The sequence below is a fragment of the Nansenia antarctica genome, assembly GCF_963989245.1.
Source record: "Nansenia antarctica genome assembly, chromosome: 8".
In the NCBI taxonomy this organism is placed as follows: Eukaryota; Metazoa; Chordata; class Actinopteri; order Argentiniformes; family Microstomatidae; genus Nansenia; species Nansenia antarctica.
In genome coordinates, this window is record NC_137678.1 from 7,909,905 (window position 1) to 7,928,822 (window position 18,918).

An 18,918-nucleotide genomic window follows, 5' to 3' on the forward strand; every position below is an offset into this window, starting at 1 on the left:
CACACACACACATATACATACATAGTCACACACACACACACACACACACACACACACATAGTCACACACACATGATCACATACACACACAGTCTCACAGACAGTCATACACACACACTTACATAGTCACTCACAATCTCACACACACAGTCACTGTCAGTCCAGAGCTTGAATCAGCAAAATGTTCAAGTCGAGACTAAAAACCCATCTTTTCAATATTGCCTTTAAATGACTAAATAATTATATCTATATAATGATTAAAGCACTTTGAGCTGCAACGTTTGCAGGAAAAGTGCTGTACAAATAAAGGTTATTATTATTATTATTATTATTAAGCTTTTTCAGGTACCTTCAGCCTTTGAACTTATCTTTTACCGAGAGCTGAAGTTACTTGTCCAAATACAACGTTTTTTGAAAAAGCAATATATGTCAGATGTGCAAACAACAAATTTGACTACTATTGATTTGTATTTCATAATGATGTATCCTTTATTAAAACATATATTCATTAAACATATAACATAGAAAAAATATATAACATATTTTATAATTATTTAAAATGATTATGAAGGGGTAATCAGTGATTTCTTTTGGATTTAATGTAATTTAATTGGCCACAATAGGCATTAATATTTACCAAAGATGCTTTGGCTAAGGGTTAGGGTTGGTGTGTGGTGTAACACTCCGTGTGTGTGTGTGTGTGTGTGTGTGTGTGTGTGTGTGTGTGTGTGTGTGTCCCAGAGGAGAGCGAGGAGACCCTGAGGAGCACCAAGGAGGTGCAGAGGAAGGCGGAGGAGAAGTTCTCTGTGCTGGAGGAGAAGATGCAGAACGCAGAGCAGGAGAGGGAGAAGGAGCTGAAGGAGGCGCAGAAGCAGCTGACCCGGGCCACGGCCAAGGCCGACGCCTTCAACAAGAAGCTCAAGGAGAGGCAGCAGGTGTGTGTGGGTGTGGTGCGTGTGCGTGTGTGTGTGAGTATGTGTGCTGTGTGTGTGGTGTGGGTGTGTGGGTGTGTGTGTGTGGTGTGGGTGTGCGTGTGTGTGTGTGTGTGTGTGTGTGTGGTGGGGAGAGGGTGTGTGTGGGGTTGTTTGAGGGTGTGAGAGAGAGTGAGCCCCCTTTATGGCTGTGTGAGAGAGAGAGAGATAGGAGTGACTTTATGGCGTGTGTGTGTGTGTGTGTGTTTGTGTGATGTGTGTGTGTGTGTGTGTGTGTGTGTGTGGTCCTAGGAGTAGTGTGTTGTGACAGTGAGAGTGTATGAGATAGCGAGTGACCCCTTTATTGTGTGTGTGTGTGTGTGTGACCCTCCCTTATGGTGTAAGTGTGACCCTCCCTTATGGTGTGTGTGTGTGACCCTCCCTTAGGGTGTGTTGTGTGACCCTCCCTTATGGTGTGTGTCCTTAGGAGGTGGAGTCTGTGGGGGTTGGAGGTGGAGGAGCTGCGGAGGGAGATAGAGCCAGGCGGGGTACCAGCAGCAGCTGCAGGCCGTGGACGAGGCCATGAAGGCCCTGCAGGAGCAGATAGACGCCCTGGCCGTCAGTGTGGCGGAGAACAAGGTAGGACTCAAACCTGGGTCTCCTCCTAGCTCACTGAGCTAAAGCCACACAGGATCAGGTAGACACTGTGTCGGTGTGTGTCTCTCTCTCTCTCTCTCTCTCTCTCTCTCTCTCTCTCTCTCTCTCTCTCTCTCTCTGTGTCTCTCTGTGTGTCTCTCTCTCCGGTGGACAGTTTTGAGGTGTGTGTGTGTGTCGTGTGTACGTCTCCATGGTACAGTACTGAGCTGTGTGTGTGTGTGTGTGTGTGTGTACGTGTGTACGTGTGTACGTGTGTACGTGTGTACGTGTGTACGTCTCCATGGTGACAGTACTGAGCAGTGTGCTGTAGCCTGTGACTCCACACAGAGTGATGAGAGGGTTCCTGCCGACAGGGCCTGTAGAGGTGTCGGGTCTCCTGTGCGATGGTTCCCTACATACTAATACCTAGTGATACATAGTCTAATAGTCTAATACCAATATATACAGTACCAGTCAAAAGTTTGGACACACTTTCCCATTCAGGTGAAACTGCATCATCTCAATAACCTCATTCTCTCTCCACCCCCCAACCCCCTTCTAGAAAGCCGTGCGTAAGGCGCGAGAGAGGTTGACCAAGAAGAAAAAGGTTATCTTGGGTCAGGACAACAAGATTAAGGTGCAAGATATTCCCATCAACCTTACTGCTAATTTGGGAGGACAATTCTACAATATGTGTATTAATGCCGTGCTTTTCTCCAAGGTATCATGAAGCATATACTAAGTTTGTTAGTCGGTGAATGACTAGTCACTTTTGATAACCCAATATCATAGACGTTATTGATGTATCCTTTGCCTTTGGTGCTAAACTTACTGACAATCACTTTTCATATACACAATATTGTTGTCTTTCTGTTCCAATTTTAAATATATATAAAGGAAAACAAAAGTAAGAACCTACAAAGTAAAAAAATCAAGCACAGATACATACAAACAAACCTAAACATGTGATGGTGATAGTGTGTACTGTACGTATTGTGATGTTCACTGTCGTCCGTGTCGATAAAGTTTGTTGAATGTGTTTGAATGTGACAGGGTAAGAGAACGGAGGCCAAGCGGATGAGGGATTCACAGCAGCTGAAGATCAAGGAGCTGGAGCACAACAACGACAAGCACCACAAGGACAGCCACGACGCCGCCGCCAAGGTACACACACACACACACACACACACACACACACACACACATGTGTACACAGACATATACACACACTCCGCTCGCACATGTACACTGAAATACACAGGCACATTGCTCGCACGTACACACTACACACACACACACACACACACACACACACATGCACGCACTCAGACACACACACACATGTGCACACGTCTATCTCCGTTCACAATATCATGACGCAAATGTTCTTGTCTCTGCTACATAACACACACACACACACACACACACACACACACACACACGTCCTCTTAGGTATCTTGTATGTACAGTATGTTGGAGGAGCAAGTGCCATTGGAGCATCACCTTGACCCCCCTCTCTCTCTCTCCCTCCTCCCTCTTTCTCTCTCTCCCCCTCCCACCCTCCCCCCTCCCTCTCCCTCCCCCCTCCTCCTCCCCAGGTGTCCCGCATGCTGGAGGAGCACGACTGGATCTCCTGGATCGCGGGCTGTTCGGCAAGCCCAACACGGCCTACGACTTCCAGGCCAACAGCCCCCGCGAGGCGGCCCAGAGGCTGAAGAAGCTGGAGGCCACAAAGACGCGCCTGGAGCACAGCAACAACAAGAGGGCCAACCAAGCCGAGAAGAGGGTGAGGAGGGAGGAGGAGGAGGGGGGAGGGGTGGGTGAGGAGGAGGGTGAGGAGAGGGAGGAGGTTTGCTGGAGCACAGCATCAACAAGAGGGCCATGAACATGCTCAACCAAGCCGAGGAGAGGGTGAGGAGGAGGGGGAGGGGGAGGAGGAGGGGTGAGGAGAGGGAGGAGGAGGGGGAAGGAGAGGGAGGGGGGAGGGGGGGTGAGGAGGAAGGGGAGGGGAGGAGGAAGGAGGGTCAGCTAGGCAGAGGAGAGGGTGAGGAGGAGGGGAGGGGTGGGGGGAAGGAGAGGGAGGAGGAGGGGGAGGGGAGGAAGGAGGGTCAGCTAGGCAGAGGAGAGGGTTGAGGAGGAGGGGAGGGGGTGGGGGGAAGGAGAGGGAGGAGGGTGGGAGGAAGAAAATGGAAGAGAGAGAGAGAGAGAGTCGTCTTTGACTCTTCCTTTTGTTTGATACAATTTGTGAATACTCTCCCTCTCTCTCTCTCTCTCTCTCTCCCCCCCCTCCCTCCCTCCACCAGTACAATGACCTAAAGAAGGAGAAGAGGATGGTGGAGAATGACAAGGCCAAGATCCTGCAGACCATCGAGGAGCTGGACCAGAAGAAGAACGAAGCTCTGAACAAGGTCTGCTTTCTTTCTCTCTCTCTCTCTCTCTCTCTCTCTCTCTCTCTCTCTCTCTCTCTCTCTCTCTCTCTCTCTCTCTCTCTCTCTCTCCCTCTCTCTCTCTCTCCTCTCTCTCTCTCATCTCTTTCTGCCTCTCTCTCTGTCTCTCTCTCTCTCTCTCTATCACCTGGCAGAAAGTCTGCTTTCTTTCTCTCTCTCTCCCTCTCTCTTCTCTCTCTCTCATCTCTTTCTGCCTCTCTCTCTGTGTCTCTCTCCCCTCTCTCTGTCTGTCTCTCTCTCTCTCTCTCTCTATCACCTGGCAGAAAGTCTGCTTGCTTTTTCTCTTTTTAAAGGATAGATCAGATTTGAATATCGATAGAATTCCAAGTTGCTCTTTCCAATACATATGGAGGGCACTGACTATAAATCTGAATAATTAAGCAACAACCCTCTCTCTCTCCCTCCTCTCTCTGTCTCTCTCCCTCCTCTCTCTGTCTCTCTCTATCTCTCCCCCCCCCTCCCCTCTCTCAATCTCCCCTTCCCCCTCCCCCTCCGCCTCCCCATACCTCTCTCCCCCTCCTCCCCCCCCCTCTCCCCCCCAGGTGAATAAGGACTTTGGCTCCATCTTCTCCACCCTGCTCCCAGGGGCGGACGCCCGCCTGGCGCCCCCAGAGGGCCGCGGGGTCCTAGAGGGGCTGGAGTTCAAGGTCGCCCTGGGCAACATCTGGAAGAACCTCACCGAGCTCAGCGGAGGGCAAAGGTCAGGGTTCACGGGTTCTATTGGTTGGAGCACACGCAGACACACGCACACATCACACATTCATAATCCTTTAATATTATAATGCATTTTGGGCGGTCAATGCGAAAAGACAACTTTAATTATGATTTGACGTGTGTGTGTGTGTGGTGTGTGTGTCTGTGTGTCTGTCTCTCTCTCTCTCTCTGTGTGTGTGTGTGTGTGTGTGTGTGTGTGTGTGTGTGTGTGTGTGTGTGTAGGTCTCTGGTAGCTCTGTCTCTGATCCTGGCCATGCTGCTGTTCAAACCGGCTCCCATCTACATCCTGGATGAGGTGGACGCTGCGCTGGACCTCTCCCACACACAGAACATCGGACAGATCCTGCGCACACACTTCACACACTCGCAGGTAAACACACACACACACACACACACACACACACGCTCTCCTCCACAGCAGATTCTTACCCATCAACCACTGCTTCATGGGATACGTTTAGTTCCAGCTAGGCTAAACATTTCATACTGCTATCACAACATGATCATTCGTAAAACCTTGCATCTCCTCCCCTCTCCTTGCCTTCTCCCTCCCCTCCTTCCCTCCTCCCCTCTCCTTGCCTTCTCCCTCCCCTCCCCTCTCTTCCTTCCCTCCCCTCCCCTCTCTTCCTTCCCTCCTTCCCTCCTCCCCTCTCCTTGCCTTCTCCCTCCCCTCTCCTCCTTCCCCCCTCCCCTCTCCTCTCCTCTCCCTCCACCCCTCCCCTCTCCCTCCACCTCTCCTCCTCCCCTCCCTCCCCTCTCCTCTCCTTCCCCTCCCCTCTCCCTCCCCTCTCCTCCTCCTTCCTCCTCCCCTCCCCCTCTCCGTAGTTCGTGGTGGTCTCCCTGAAGGACGGAATGTTCACCAACGCCAACGTCCTGTTCAACACCAAGTTCGTGGACGGCGTGTCGGCCGTCTCCAGGACGACCCAGATCCAGAGCGACTCCAACGTGCGTCCCAAGGCCTTCAAGGCCGCCAGAGCAGAGAGCAGAGAGCACTACCCATAACCACCTCACTGCACACTACACTACCCACAACCACCTCACTACACTACCCACAACCACCTCACTACACTACCCATAACCACCTCACTGCACACTACACTACCCACAACCACCTCACTACACTACCCATAACCACCTCACTACACACTACACTACCCATAACCACCTCACTACACACTACACTACCCACAACCACCTCACTACACTACCCATAACCACCTCACTACACTACCCATAACCACCTCACTACACACTACACTACCCATAACCACCTCACTACACACTACACTACCCATAACCACCTCACTACACACTACACTATCCATAACCTACACACTACACTACCAGTGTTTCCTCTATATGCATTTATTGGTGGCGGGCCGCCACGAAAGAATTTCCTCCGCCACTAACTGATTCAGACAGTCCACTTTGATTCAGGCTGCGCAGAAAGGCAGCGAGTTATTATGACCGGAGAACAGAAAAAAAGCAGATTGAAGCTAGATTTAGGCCGCTTCCAGACCAACATTTCGTTACGATTTAGGGCGTAGTTATTTACAATATGTTACAATGTTGCAATTAACCTCGTCGTTTGTGTTCGCACTGCAATCGAGACTCTCAACAGGCGCGCGGCGCGAGCCGACGCGCTTTCAAAACAGTTTTGTGATTGGTCCGAATTTAGCGGGACATTTGGATTTCTCTCTTAGCCCGTCGCCGGTGCCTTTAATCCCGTATCCTAATCGAAAATGCAACATCATCAGCGACGACTGTGGGTTATTGCATTTACTGCTGTTCTCTGGTTCATGTTCTTATACCAGTGCTCAGTATAGAGTATTTTAAATGAACATTCGTAATGTATGTCTCTGATGTTCATGGTCAACTAAATGCGGTGGTAGCTGACGTCGGCACGTTGCGCCGTTCTGAGCGGCAGCAGGTCTCGCTGCTCTGTTTTTAATGTTTGTCGGTTTTTTGTTGTTGTTGTTGTTGTTGTTGTTGTTGTATAATGTCTAATGTTACAACCTCAGCCAGAGTTGTTTATACCAGAAGTGCCCTCTTTGCACTAAGAGAGACTGCAAAACATGAGGGTTTCAAACACTCATTACCGAAGGAACTACGGAAGAAATACCGGGGGTGCAGAGCTGGAGCGAAGCGAAAAGCTAAATCGAGGAGGCGGTGGAGATACAAGCCGTTTCTACCATCAATCGTAATGGGAAATGTTAAACTCCTTACCCAACAAATGTGACGAGTTGGAGGCACTCGTGATGCATCATTCAGTGTATCGGGAGACGGGAGTGCAGCCTGATGTGCTTCTCTGAGAGCTGGCTAAATGACAACATCGCTGACTCATGTGTGGAGATCGAACTATTCATAGCAATATGCGCGGGGCAAAAATAATCTATTGCTTCTAAAATCACCACGAACAGAACGGCGGAGGTACGGGTAAACACGGCTCATGTTGGTGTCCTCAAAGGTAAGAGTTTGTTTTCTTTAACTCAGCTGATAGCATTACCTTGCTGTTGTTGTTTACCGAATGCTCCATCTGACTGTCACACTGTAATTTTACTTGTGTAAACAGTTAATAAGTAACGTTAGCCGGTTTTGTGCGTGTACTGTCATGTGTGTGTGTGTAATGCGCGTTCCGCATGTTCTGCTGCAGCTGTAGGATATATTGGTATTTGATCACCTTCTATATAAAATCACCTGCTCGGCTTTAATGACTTAACCGCTATTTAAGAAATTATAATTGTTGCCACCCTCTATACTAGTTTTTGGTGAAACCACGTCTTTGTTTTGAGCGCCAGTGCGCGTTTTATGCGCGTGCTGCGCGCGCGAAAGATAACCGCTCCGCGACTAATGTGAAAAATCCTGGAGGAAACACTGCACTACCCATAACCACCTCACTACACTACCCATAACCACCTCACTACACTACCCATAACCACCTCACTACACTACCCACAACCACCTCACTGCACACTACACTACCCATAACCACCTCACTACACACTACACTACCCACAACCACCTCACTACACTACCCATAACCACCTCACTACACTACCCACAACCACCTCACTGCACACTACACTACCCATAACCACCTCACTACACACTACACTACCCACAACCACCTCACTACACACTACACTACCCACAACCACCTCACTACACACTACACTACCCACAACCACCTCACTACACACTGCACTACCCATAACCACCTCACTACACTACCCACAACCACCTCATTACACTACCCATAACCACCTCACTACATTACCCACAACCACCTCACTACACACTACACTACCCACAACCACCTCACTACACACTACACTACCCATAACCACCTCACTACACACTACACTACCCATAACCACCTCACTACACACTACACTACCCATAACCACCTCACTGCACTACCCACAACCACCTCACTACACACTACACTACCCACAACCACCTCACTACACACTACACTACCCACAACCACCTCACTACACACTACACTACCCACAACCACCTCACTACACACTACACTACCCATAACCACCTCACTACACACTACACTACCCATAACCACCTCACTACACACTACACTACCCACAACCACCTCACTACACACTACACTACACAACCATCTCACTTTACACTACACTACCCATAACCACCTCACTACACACTACACTACCCATAACCACTTCACTGCACACTACACTACCCACAACCACCTCACTACACACTACACTACCCACAACCACCTCACTACACACTACACTACCCATAACCACCTCACTACACTACCCATAACCACCTCACTACACACTACACCTCTACAGGAAGGTAGCTAACCCTCTTCTTCTTCTTCTTTCTCTACAGGAAGGTAGCTAACCCTCTTCTTCTTCTTCTGTCTCTACAGGAAGGTAGCTCCGCATGAAGCAGAGACGGCCGGCGCCATGATGACGTTCTTCCTGTCCCTGGGTATGGCGCTTGGAGCCGCCATCTCCTTCCTGTTCCGGGCCGTGGTCTAAGCCCCCCCCATTCCATCAGTCTGCATGTCTAGACTGTACATATGTTGTTGTTTTTGTGATCAACTTTTTTTATTTTTAAACAACTCAGGTTGACAGGTTTTTTAACAAACCTTTTTTAGGATTTTACAAGTTGCAAGTTTTGCCCTATAAAAACACAAGTGTGATAATCAACACTTTCTTATATCGTTAGGCCTCAATTAGGCTATTATATTAGTTTTAAAGATGTTGTTGAGGACAACTAGGTATTAGGCATACTGCAAAAAAAATATTGGTTCGCTTTTGGTTCTCATTCAAGAAACAACTAAGTCATGTTCCTGCAAATATATGATATGATAATATGATATATATGATGCAGTACGACAAAAATACAAAGCCATTTAAGGTATATAAGTGTTATTATCAGAGAAACTGATTACAAATGAATTTGCAGCATAGTGCACTTTTTTTTAATGTAGAGTCACAGGATGACATCATAAGTGCAATGGGGGAGTAAGGCACATTAGTCTCAAATAGCTCAGAGAGGTTAGAGGCCACCATCTCCCAGAAACTAGCCACTGGAGGACACTCCCAGACCATGTGCATGTAGGTGCCATAGGCCTTGTTAGCGCACAAGGTGCAAGTAGGATGTGTGTTAATTTTCATCAAGAAAAGTTTCTTGGGTGTACATATGTTGTTAAATGTATTAAACAATGTTAGCACTTTGTGTGTGTGTGTGCCCCCATCTGTATTAAATCTGAAAACATTATCTCATATTGAGTATGACTACATGTTGTCATGACTACACACACACACGCGCACACACACACACACACACACACTAATATAACTGCCAAAGTTATTGTGGAGAACTCATGAATAAACATGAATGTGTCTATATATATATATTTAAAAAAATACAAAATAAACGTTTTCCTTCTATCACTGAAACTGCCAATGGCCCCGGGCCTGAGCTAGATTATTCTTCCTGCTACGACTGGTGGATTGATGATTCACTTGCTCAGTCAAATGTGTTGATTGTAAGTCACTTTGGAATAAGGCGTCTGCTAAATGCCAAAAATGTAAAATGTAAATGTAAAAGGAGATAGAATGGAATCATAATACCCTTGGCTTTTCCTGCTGTCTCCTCATCATAACCCATCATAAGTGTGACTAGGGCTGGGTATCGCCACTGATTTCCCAAAACGATTCGATTCCGATTCACAGCTCCCGATTCGATTTGATTCACGATTCGATTCGATTCCGATTCGATTTAGTTACAATATCAATTTTCCTTGAATATGAAGAGATTCTCAGAACTAATGCTAATGGTTCAAGGAACCCTATAACATGTAGCATTGTTAAACATATCAATGTTTACATTAAGAATTGACTCCAAAGCAGTTACATGAATGTACTTCTTATTGGAACATAAATGAACATCATTGACCAACATTTAGCTAAATCAGACACTACAAAAAGTGCTTTTTAACGTTCTTTACTGCAGCCAGTGTAAATAAAGGGGCTACAAACATAGCCTATCGGTAAACAAGACATCACATATCCCTCAGGACTGTCTCAAATAGCTTATTTGCATAATATATATATATATATATATATATATATATATATATGTTATATACAAAATAAAAATGTGCAAAACTCAAACGAAAATAGTGCAATAGATGAGGGTATTTTGGGGAACAAAAAAACACATTTTACTTTTTGACACGTGAAAAAAGTATAAACGCACTTACTGTAATGTCGAAGCAAATTCCTATATGTGTATGCATAATGGCAATAAACGTTATCTGAATCTGAATCTGAATCTGAATCTGATTTGATTGTAAACCATAATGTCCATGAAACTAAAGCCCTTCATTACTGCTTTCTCACTTTTTGGAGATTGGAAGATTTCAGGAATAAACATAATTGGAAAATCAATGATTATTAAAATACTGTAGTATACAGTAACAATAAGTTCGTGGAAACATCACAAATCTACGGAACCACTTATTGAGGCATCACCCTGACGTGAAACATGGAAAAGCTGATCCGAAACAAGCCTCGCTGATAAAGTGGCAAGTGATTGTCAGGTACGAGTCCATTGCTCTGGATGTCCAGCTGTCACACGTTATGGCAACTCTCTCTGCTGGCTGAAGTGAAGTTGCGATGTCACGTTTCACCTGCGCGGACATGTCTGGGACTATCACTTCACTCAACTGTTTGCGTGTCGGTAACACGTAGCGTGGTTCTAGTACACTGACGAGGCTTCGAAAGCCAGCATTTTCGACAATGCTGTAGGCTACGGGCGTATATCCTTGCAAATAAAATTTGCTACAGCCTCGGTAATTTGTTGGGCACGCGGAGAATTTGATTGTAATTTGCAACCAAACGTGTTTATGCAGTGGCGGCTGGCCGATAGAGGGCGCTGGGGCGCCGCCCCCACCTTCACTTCCTAGTTGCGATTTGTAAAAGTTTTTTTTAAAAATAAACATTGTTTATTCACAAAATGCGGCTGATATTCTGTCGGCGCCTATCAGCATTCATTAAAAATCCTCCAATACAATAAACATTTGTATCTGTGTGTGTGTAAAATTCACTGTTAAAATACATAGGGGGAGGAGTCGGGTCGCCGATCGAATGCAAGTCTATCGCAGGCCAAATACTTTTCGCTTACACGTGAGCTGTAGCAGCGCTCCAATTGGAGCCTTTGATCGCGATGATCTTGTATGGGTGGGGATTGTAAGCTGAGCACAGCTTCCCTTCCTTCTTTTGACGACAGAGAACCCTATCACCAACCTTCAGAGCCAAAGGAGCCACATGGCGCCTCTTTTCTGCATTGTGTTTCATCCTGTGCTTTGCCATCGCATCTGCTCGTCTTAGTTTTGCATCAGTCTGGGACTGACAGGGGAGAGGGGGCGCAGGTAGCTTGATCCGTAGGGGCCTACCAAACAGCACATCAGCTGGAGCCATCCCAGTGGAGCAGTGTGGCGTGGCACGGTAGTTCCGTAGAAATGCATACAGAGTCTGTTTCCATGGACGACCTTCAACATGTGTAGCACGTATAGTCTTTTCCAAGGTGCGCATGAATCGTTCTGCCTCTGCATTGGCCTGAGGCCACAATGGAGTTATCTTCCTGTGTCTGAAACCCAGATATGTTGCAAAGTCTGCAAATTCTGAGCTCTGAAAGGGGAGGCCATTATCTGTTTTGACCTGTAGTGGAATTCCCAGAGTAGAGAATATCTTGTCGAGTTTAGGGATAGTGGCTCTGGCTGACGTGGACTGAAGAATCTCCACCTCTGGGTATCTTGAGTATTCATCAACAACAACCAAGAGATAATCACCAGAGGGGAATGGACCACAGAAATCAACACTAACCTTTTCCCATGGTGACGATGGCAGCTCAGACATGCAGAGGGGTTCTTGTGTGTGGTTGGGCACAACAGCCTGACATGGGACGCAGACAGCTATCATTGCCTCCACTTGCTTGTCGATGCCAGGGAACCAGACTTTCTCCCTGATCAGCTTCTTAGTCTTGACTATCCCCTGGTGACCTTCATGTGCAAGCGATATTGCTCTGACTTGTAAAGAGTGGGGGACGACAATCTTTGTGCCACGCAGTATAGTGTCACCATTAACAGTCACTGTCAGTTCATCTTTGATTTTCTTGAACGACAAAAGAGCAGCGCTGTCAACTCCTGCTTGTCAGACAGCAACCTCCAAGTGTCATCTTTAATGAGTCGAATTACTTCACGTAGAGTGGGATCAGTTTTGGTTGCATCCTGAATTTCCGCCAGTGTCATCGCCTTGGGTACAGAATTTTCAGTGACAAAGTTTATGTATTCTTCAGCTTGTCTTTCGTTGTCTGACATAACTTGAGAGATGTGTGATACCTGTGCAGGGTAACAGGTATCAAAAATCCTTTATGAATCGGGCACTGTAGTTTGCCATGCCAAGGAGACTGCGTATCTCACTTGCATTGGTCGGGGCAGCAGCGTCATGAATCGCCTGAACCTTCTTTGGATCTGGAGAGAAACCCCCATCTGAGAATGTATATCCGAAGAAATCAAGAGTTGTTTGTGCGTATGAGCACTTGGCCTTGTTGAGAGTCAGGTTCTTTTCTTTTAGTCGCTGAAAGGTTTCCCTGAGAGCTTGATCATGGGCAGCCCTGGTTACACCAAACACCAAAATATCATCACTGAGGTTGATAACTCCTGGAATGCCATCCAGGGCCTGTTGAATGGCGTTTTGGAACACCTCTGCAGCCGACGAGACCCCAAAGCTCAGTCTCTTGTAACGTCGCAGCCCCATATGAGTGGAGAATGTTGTGATGTATCGTGAGGATGGCTCCAGTTCTAGCTGATGATATCCACTGTTTAAATCCAGCTTTGAGAAGAACCTGGCTCCATTGAGTGCCTGTATCACATCATCTACTGTGGGTGTGAGGTGTCTTTCTCTTTCGATGGCACGATTTGGTACCCTCATGTCCACACATATGCGCACAGCTTCCGGGTCTTTTGGCTTTGGAACAGCAACTATCGGAGAAACCCATGGAGTGGGGCCATCAACCTTTTCAATTACATCGAGATCCTCCAGGCGTTGTAATTCATCTTCAATCCGCTTCCTCACGTGAAACGGCACTCTTCTATGAGGTTGTGTGACAGTAGAAACATCTTTCTTTATGTGCAACTTGACTTGGACACCATTCAACTTGCCCATTCCATGGAATAGACCATCGTATTCAGTGAGGAGATCATCCACTGTATTTGCTTCTGTCTGTTTGCAAGCTGATGTGGGCTGTATGCTGACCGGTTGTCGTGGAGACGTGCGCTGTTCCTGCTGCTGTGGGTATGTATGAAGGGCATTGGCAATTTTGATTAATCCCAATTGACTCGCAGTGTCATATCCAAGTAAACTGCCATTATTTCCTTGTAGCACATGGAATGTTGTAGTTGTGAACTGTGATTTGGACTCTACCAGGGAGGTGCATTTTCCAAGGGCAGGTAGTGGCTTGCGAGAGCCATAGGGAAATATGGGAACAGTACATTTGGTGAGTGGCGGCTTATACACCAGTCTCTGATAAGTTGTCTCATCAATGATATTTACAGTTGCCCCTGTATCCAGCATCACATTTATTTTGCAGTTACCAACTTTTATGTTTGCATGTGGGAGGTTTGTTTTTGCTTGAGAAAGTGTGTACAGATACTCCTCAGAAGATTCAGTGTTTGCATTAGGCCTACTTGTTGAGTTATGTGTGGTTTCCCTATCACTGGTGTGCATATAATGCACTTCATGTCGATTTCTGGCGCCCCCTTGTGGTCGTTTGGAACGGCAGCATTTAGCGAAATGTCCTTGTTTTCCGCATGCATTGCATGTTTTCCCCCTCGCTGGGCACGGCGTTTCCTCACGATGTGGAAAAGTGCCAGAGCAATTATAGCATCTTTTCTTTATCTCTCCCCTCCCCATATCAATAGCCAAAACATCCTCTCTTGGGTTTCCTTGAACTGAACTATGTTGTGTTTGCTCCATCCCTGATGCTTGAGTCTCAGCAAGTGCCATGGTTCTACCTAGTGAGAGGAGCTCGGTCAGTGTCATCTCTGATTTCTGTAGTGCTTGACGTCGCAGCTTATTAGATGTGCACGTTTGGATAATCATCGTCTTGATCTCTCTGTCAATATCAGAAAATTCACAGGTTGCTGCTAACTGCCGCAGCCTGGTGTGATAGGAGTCAAGACTTTCTCCAGCCAATTGTTTAGCTTGTCTGAATATGTAGGTCTCGTATGTGACATTGAGTTTAGGGGGAAAATACTCACTCAGTTTCTGTTTTGCTTTGTTATAGTCCTTTGCATCCCCTGTGTCAGATAGTGTATCAAAAATATCCTGTACACGTTCTCCTGCATAATGTAGGAGCATTGCACGTCGTCTTGTGTCATCCTTGACATCCAAAGCAATGATGAAGTTTTCAAAACGCTGTAGCCACTTTTTCCACCGGATAGATGAGCTTTGGTCATCACTCGTATCAAAGGCAGGGAACGATGGTAATGCAGCAGCAATGTTTATAAAACATTAAACTTTTAATCCTCGTCGCCAGTGTAAAGTTTTGAAATAACTCATCCAACACAGTGATCTCAGTTTGAGTCTTTAGTGAACGTTTCCAGGCTTACATGACAATTCCTGCTATCATGGCTAAATTAGCATCACAACTAAACAACTCGCGCTGCTTCTCTCTATATCATAACAAGTGTGTCTTGCTCTAGAGGAGTAAAACATATAGCGCCCTCTGTAGGTCGGAACTAAACATTATCAACTCAGTGAATAGAATGAACATAATGTCGACTGTGAACCATAGACATTACAGTTGGTATAACTTTATTATTGATTACAGACCTTTCTAATGTTAGCTAACTAGGTATAGCTAGTAGTAGTATAGGTAGTTTTATTATTGGATTGAAGCATGCACCTGTTGTTTTGGACATAAAAAAACATATGCAACGATGTGTCCATCATCTTCAATGCAACCAAAATCCTCTGGCAAGAGTATCTCCCCATGAAGCAGGCTTTTACAGGTTCCTTCTCAAACTTCTGTGAAGCAGATCCGATCCCTCCCATGCTAAGATCATTCCTACACATGCTTCTTGATGGATCAGGTATTGATCAGCCACCTCCTGGACCTGAGAAGTCCCAGGTTGCAACATCCACTGGGCAGCAAATCATTTTCAACTCCGTAAGACACCGATCCAAGAAGCCTGACAGTGTTTCTCAGCATAAAAAAGAGAAGAAAACGCCAGCATGGCTATATCTGGCAATGAAACTACACCTTCAAACTGGCAGCGGACATCTGGTGGAGGCCATGCATAATCGAGGACTATGTGTGTCATATCACCGCTTGGAAATATACAGCACATACATCGCCAATTCAGTGATCAATCACTGGGAACAGATTGGTGTGGTACAACAGCAGCATCAGCCCTCCATGGAACATGCATCAGCATTCAGCAGCACTTCTCACTGACATCCTAGATCCAGCTATGATGGGGAAGAAGGGTGTGAAAACCTTGACAGCTTGCTACACAACTATGGATCTAGATGTTTCACTGCCAACTGATGAGGTCTTGTATGTACCTGCCCTAAATACCAACAGCCATCCTCATCCAGCCTCCCGTCATCAACATCCTTGAAGGTTACCAGTGGCTGGAGAAAGTCAGAAACCTTCTAGGGAAAGAGAACCTTGAATTATCTAAATGCAGGTCAGACACCAGTCATGGTAGCTGATCAACCACTGTTCACCCTGGCCACTAAACTTCAGTGGAAGTTCCCCCAGACAGAGCTTGGTGAGGATTCTTTCCTGGTAACATTGGGGCCAATGCATACAGAGAAGATGCTGTGGAGTGTGTCTGGAGACTGGCTGGAAGGCAGTGGATGGACCACAGTGCTTACCAACAGTGGTATTTCAACTAGTGGCAAAGCTCACTCCTTCATTGGTGTTCACCACATCTGCAGAGCCCGGTACATGCATCAGGTGTCTGTAGCTGCTCTCTATGTGTTCATGAAGCAGGCATATGATCAATCCGTGGAGAAGGCAACAAATGACAATGAAGAGCTAAGGGGCCTCATCCCTCTGCCCTTTGATGAATGGCTCAAGATACAGTGTGCCTCACAACCCCAAGCACATTACTGGTTCAAGTCCATGGAGCTGGATCTTCTCATTCTTCAGGTAAGACATGTTCACGTCACACTCACTCCTTAAACAATTATTATATTCTTTAGTCAAGAGTACAGCTCCTCCACATTTTCCTAGTGTTTCATATAAAGTACTTTTGTAAGTACGTTTGTCACGTCCTGTTGCTCAGCAAACATCTCCCTCTACATGGAGACACTTGATTCGCTGAAGCGCTTATTGGTATTTGCACTGGATCATACCCACTATGCCCGGAACCTGCCCATCCATCTCCACGATATGGCAACACTAGAAGAGCGACATCCTTCTCTGATTGTGGAGTTCCAAAGTGGTCACTTCATAGGGCAGAAGTCAAGGCGAGCATTATCCATGATCCCTCATGACCAGATGCATGAGCAACTCATTGATTGGCTCAAGAATCATAGAGAACCTGGATGACCTAGACACAGTTCGCCGAGAGCAGATTGTTCGCCCTGAGCTGGCACGCCTAGTCCAGGAATTTGAGGGTACGAAGAAGTCAGAAGAACAGAGGCACCATGAACAGTATCCAACATTTCAAGCTGTCTACAAGGTAATTTTCTGATTCATTTCAAATTGGCAGGTAGTCTTGATTTGCAGTACTAGGTACTATTCGACTATGTGATCGACAATGTAAGGGAGGTGAAGGACATCGGAATGAAGCGATACAGTGTTTGTGGATAAGCGGGTCAGGTCCCAAGAAGAGGCATTCACTGCTCCCATACCACACCAAGCTGAAGTTGTTCATGGCTCCACTTTCCCAACCACACAACAAATGAAGTGGCTATTGTGAAGGACCAACCAGCAAAAGTGACCCAACCTTTGTTGGCTGTTCATTCTGGTCACAAAACCAATGAGGCAGTATTCTCACATGAAAGTTCTCCCCATCCACCTTCACTCACTCATCCACCTTTACTCACTCAGGAAAACAGGAAAAATGCATCATGGAGCCAAGAGTGAGATTCTAGATTGCATTGTTCCCAGAGATCTCCAAAACCACAGACCAGTGACAACTGCAGCTGTGCTGGATGGTGCTGTGCCTGTCCAAATGCTTCGTACTGGAAGTGCCGTGACCATTGGACACTACTTTACAGATGTGTTTGCACCGTACATCCTTTCATGGTTTGCTTAGGTTGCACCTGATTGGTCTAAATATAATGCTACTAAAGGACACGTGTAAAATTATGCAAGTAACTGGACCTCTTAAAACTATTTAAAATAAAAGATTTGGAAAATCACCTTGATGACACATGATGGAATTTGCATATTTTACCCGAGATTGTCATGGTAAGAAGAAAAGTATTGGGTTTTCATCCTTGAAACCTATTCAATTGGATTCCCTGACCCCACAAATGTACAGTTTGACACCAAATTTGTAATTATAGCTATAACAGTAGCAAATATAGGGTGTGTGGTAATTGCCAATGGGCTCTGATGTATTGTTGGCGGCCATTTTGAAAAAAAAAAGCAGATCTCACTTGTGTCTTTGGATAAAAGTTTTTCTATGACCCTAATGTACTTGCATGCCAAATGGGACATTTGTTGCATGAACTGAAGTCAAAAGTTGTTAACAGCCTCTACTACTGTATATTGTAGCTGCTAAAAACGTGAAACGTGGATTGTATAGGTTGTGTGCTTTGAGCCGCATCTAATCACACCACTAGCATACCACTAGCACTAAAGGACAGCAGTCTAATAGCTGAGGCAGTTAGACACGTTTCTCTCTGCTATGCCTGGTCTCAGCCTGCCATCTTGTGGCCCTAGAGCAGCGCAAGTTGGTGTGTCAATGTACAGGCCAATATTATCTTGTCTTCAAGTCACGGTCCACGGTCAAATTGACTCACGTTGACATTTTATAAATCACTACTTTGACGTGGTTTTCTACGTACAACGTGGGTAAGATCAAATTTGATCCAAAGTACTTTCTATAAATGAGGCCCCTGGTGTTGACAGGTGTTGACCATTGTAACCTGTATCTCTGATAAACAATCCGACAATATCCCCCAGTAAGTTAATTTATTAATGTTAATTTCCACTCGAAAGGCATTGAGGTTTCCCTTACTTACAGTGATGTCGAGCTCACACAGATACACAGCCTTACACAGACACACAACCTTACACAGATACACAGATACACAGCCTTACACAGATACACAGCCTTACACAGACACACAACCTTACACAGATACACAACCTTACACAGATACACAGCCTTACACAGATACACAGCCTTACACAGACACACAACCTTACACAGATACACAACCTTACACAGATACACAGCCTTACACAGATACACAGCCTTACACAGACACACAACCTTACACAGATACACAGCCTTACACAGACACACAGAAAATGACATCAGATCAGCTAAGAACTGTTACATTTCTAAACAGCTGAAACAGGACTAAAAACATCCATCTTATACATCCATGTTATACAGGGTACATCTGTCTGTGGTACGCCGTAGGGAAAATATAACTAAAATCATACTTTTTCATGGGT

At 46.0% G+C, this 18,918-nt stretch overlaps 1 pseudogene across 1 annotated transcript in view; it reads left to right on the forward strand.

The window, feature by feature from the left end:
* Positions 1-5,709, forward strand: part of LOC308163798 (structural maintenance of chromosomes protein 2-like) — a 21,812-nt pseudogene extending 16,103 nt beyond the window's left edge. Inside the window, exons 12-21 of the transcript in view lie at positions 741-934; positions 1,398-1,549; positions 2,109-2,183; positions 2,600-2,710; positions 3,145-3,298; positions 3,412-3,457; positions 3,850-3,954; positions 4,536-4,693; positions 4,930-5,077; positions 5,533-5,709. The product of the transcript in view is annotated as a structural maintenance of chromosomes protein 2-like (transcript). The remainder of the gene's footprint in view (positions 1-740; positions 935-1,397; positions 1,550-2,108; positions 2,184-2,599; positions 2,711-3,144; positions 3,299-3,411; positions 3,458-3,849; positions 3,955-4,535; positions 4,694-4,929; positions 5,078-5,532) is intronic.
* Positions 5,710-18,918: the final 13,209 nt, after the last annotated feature.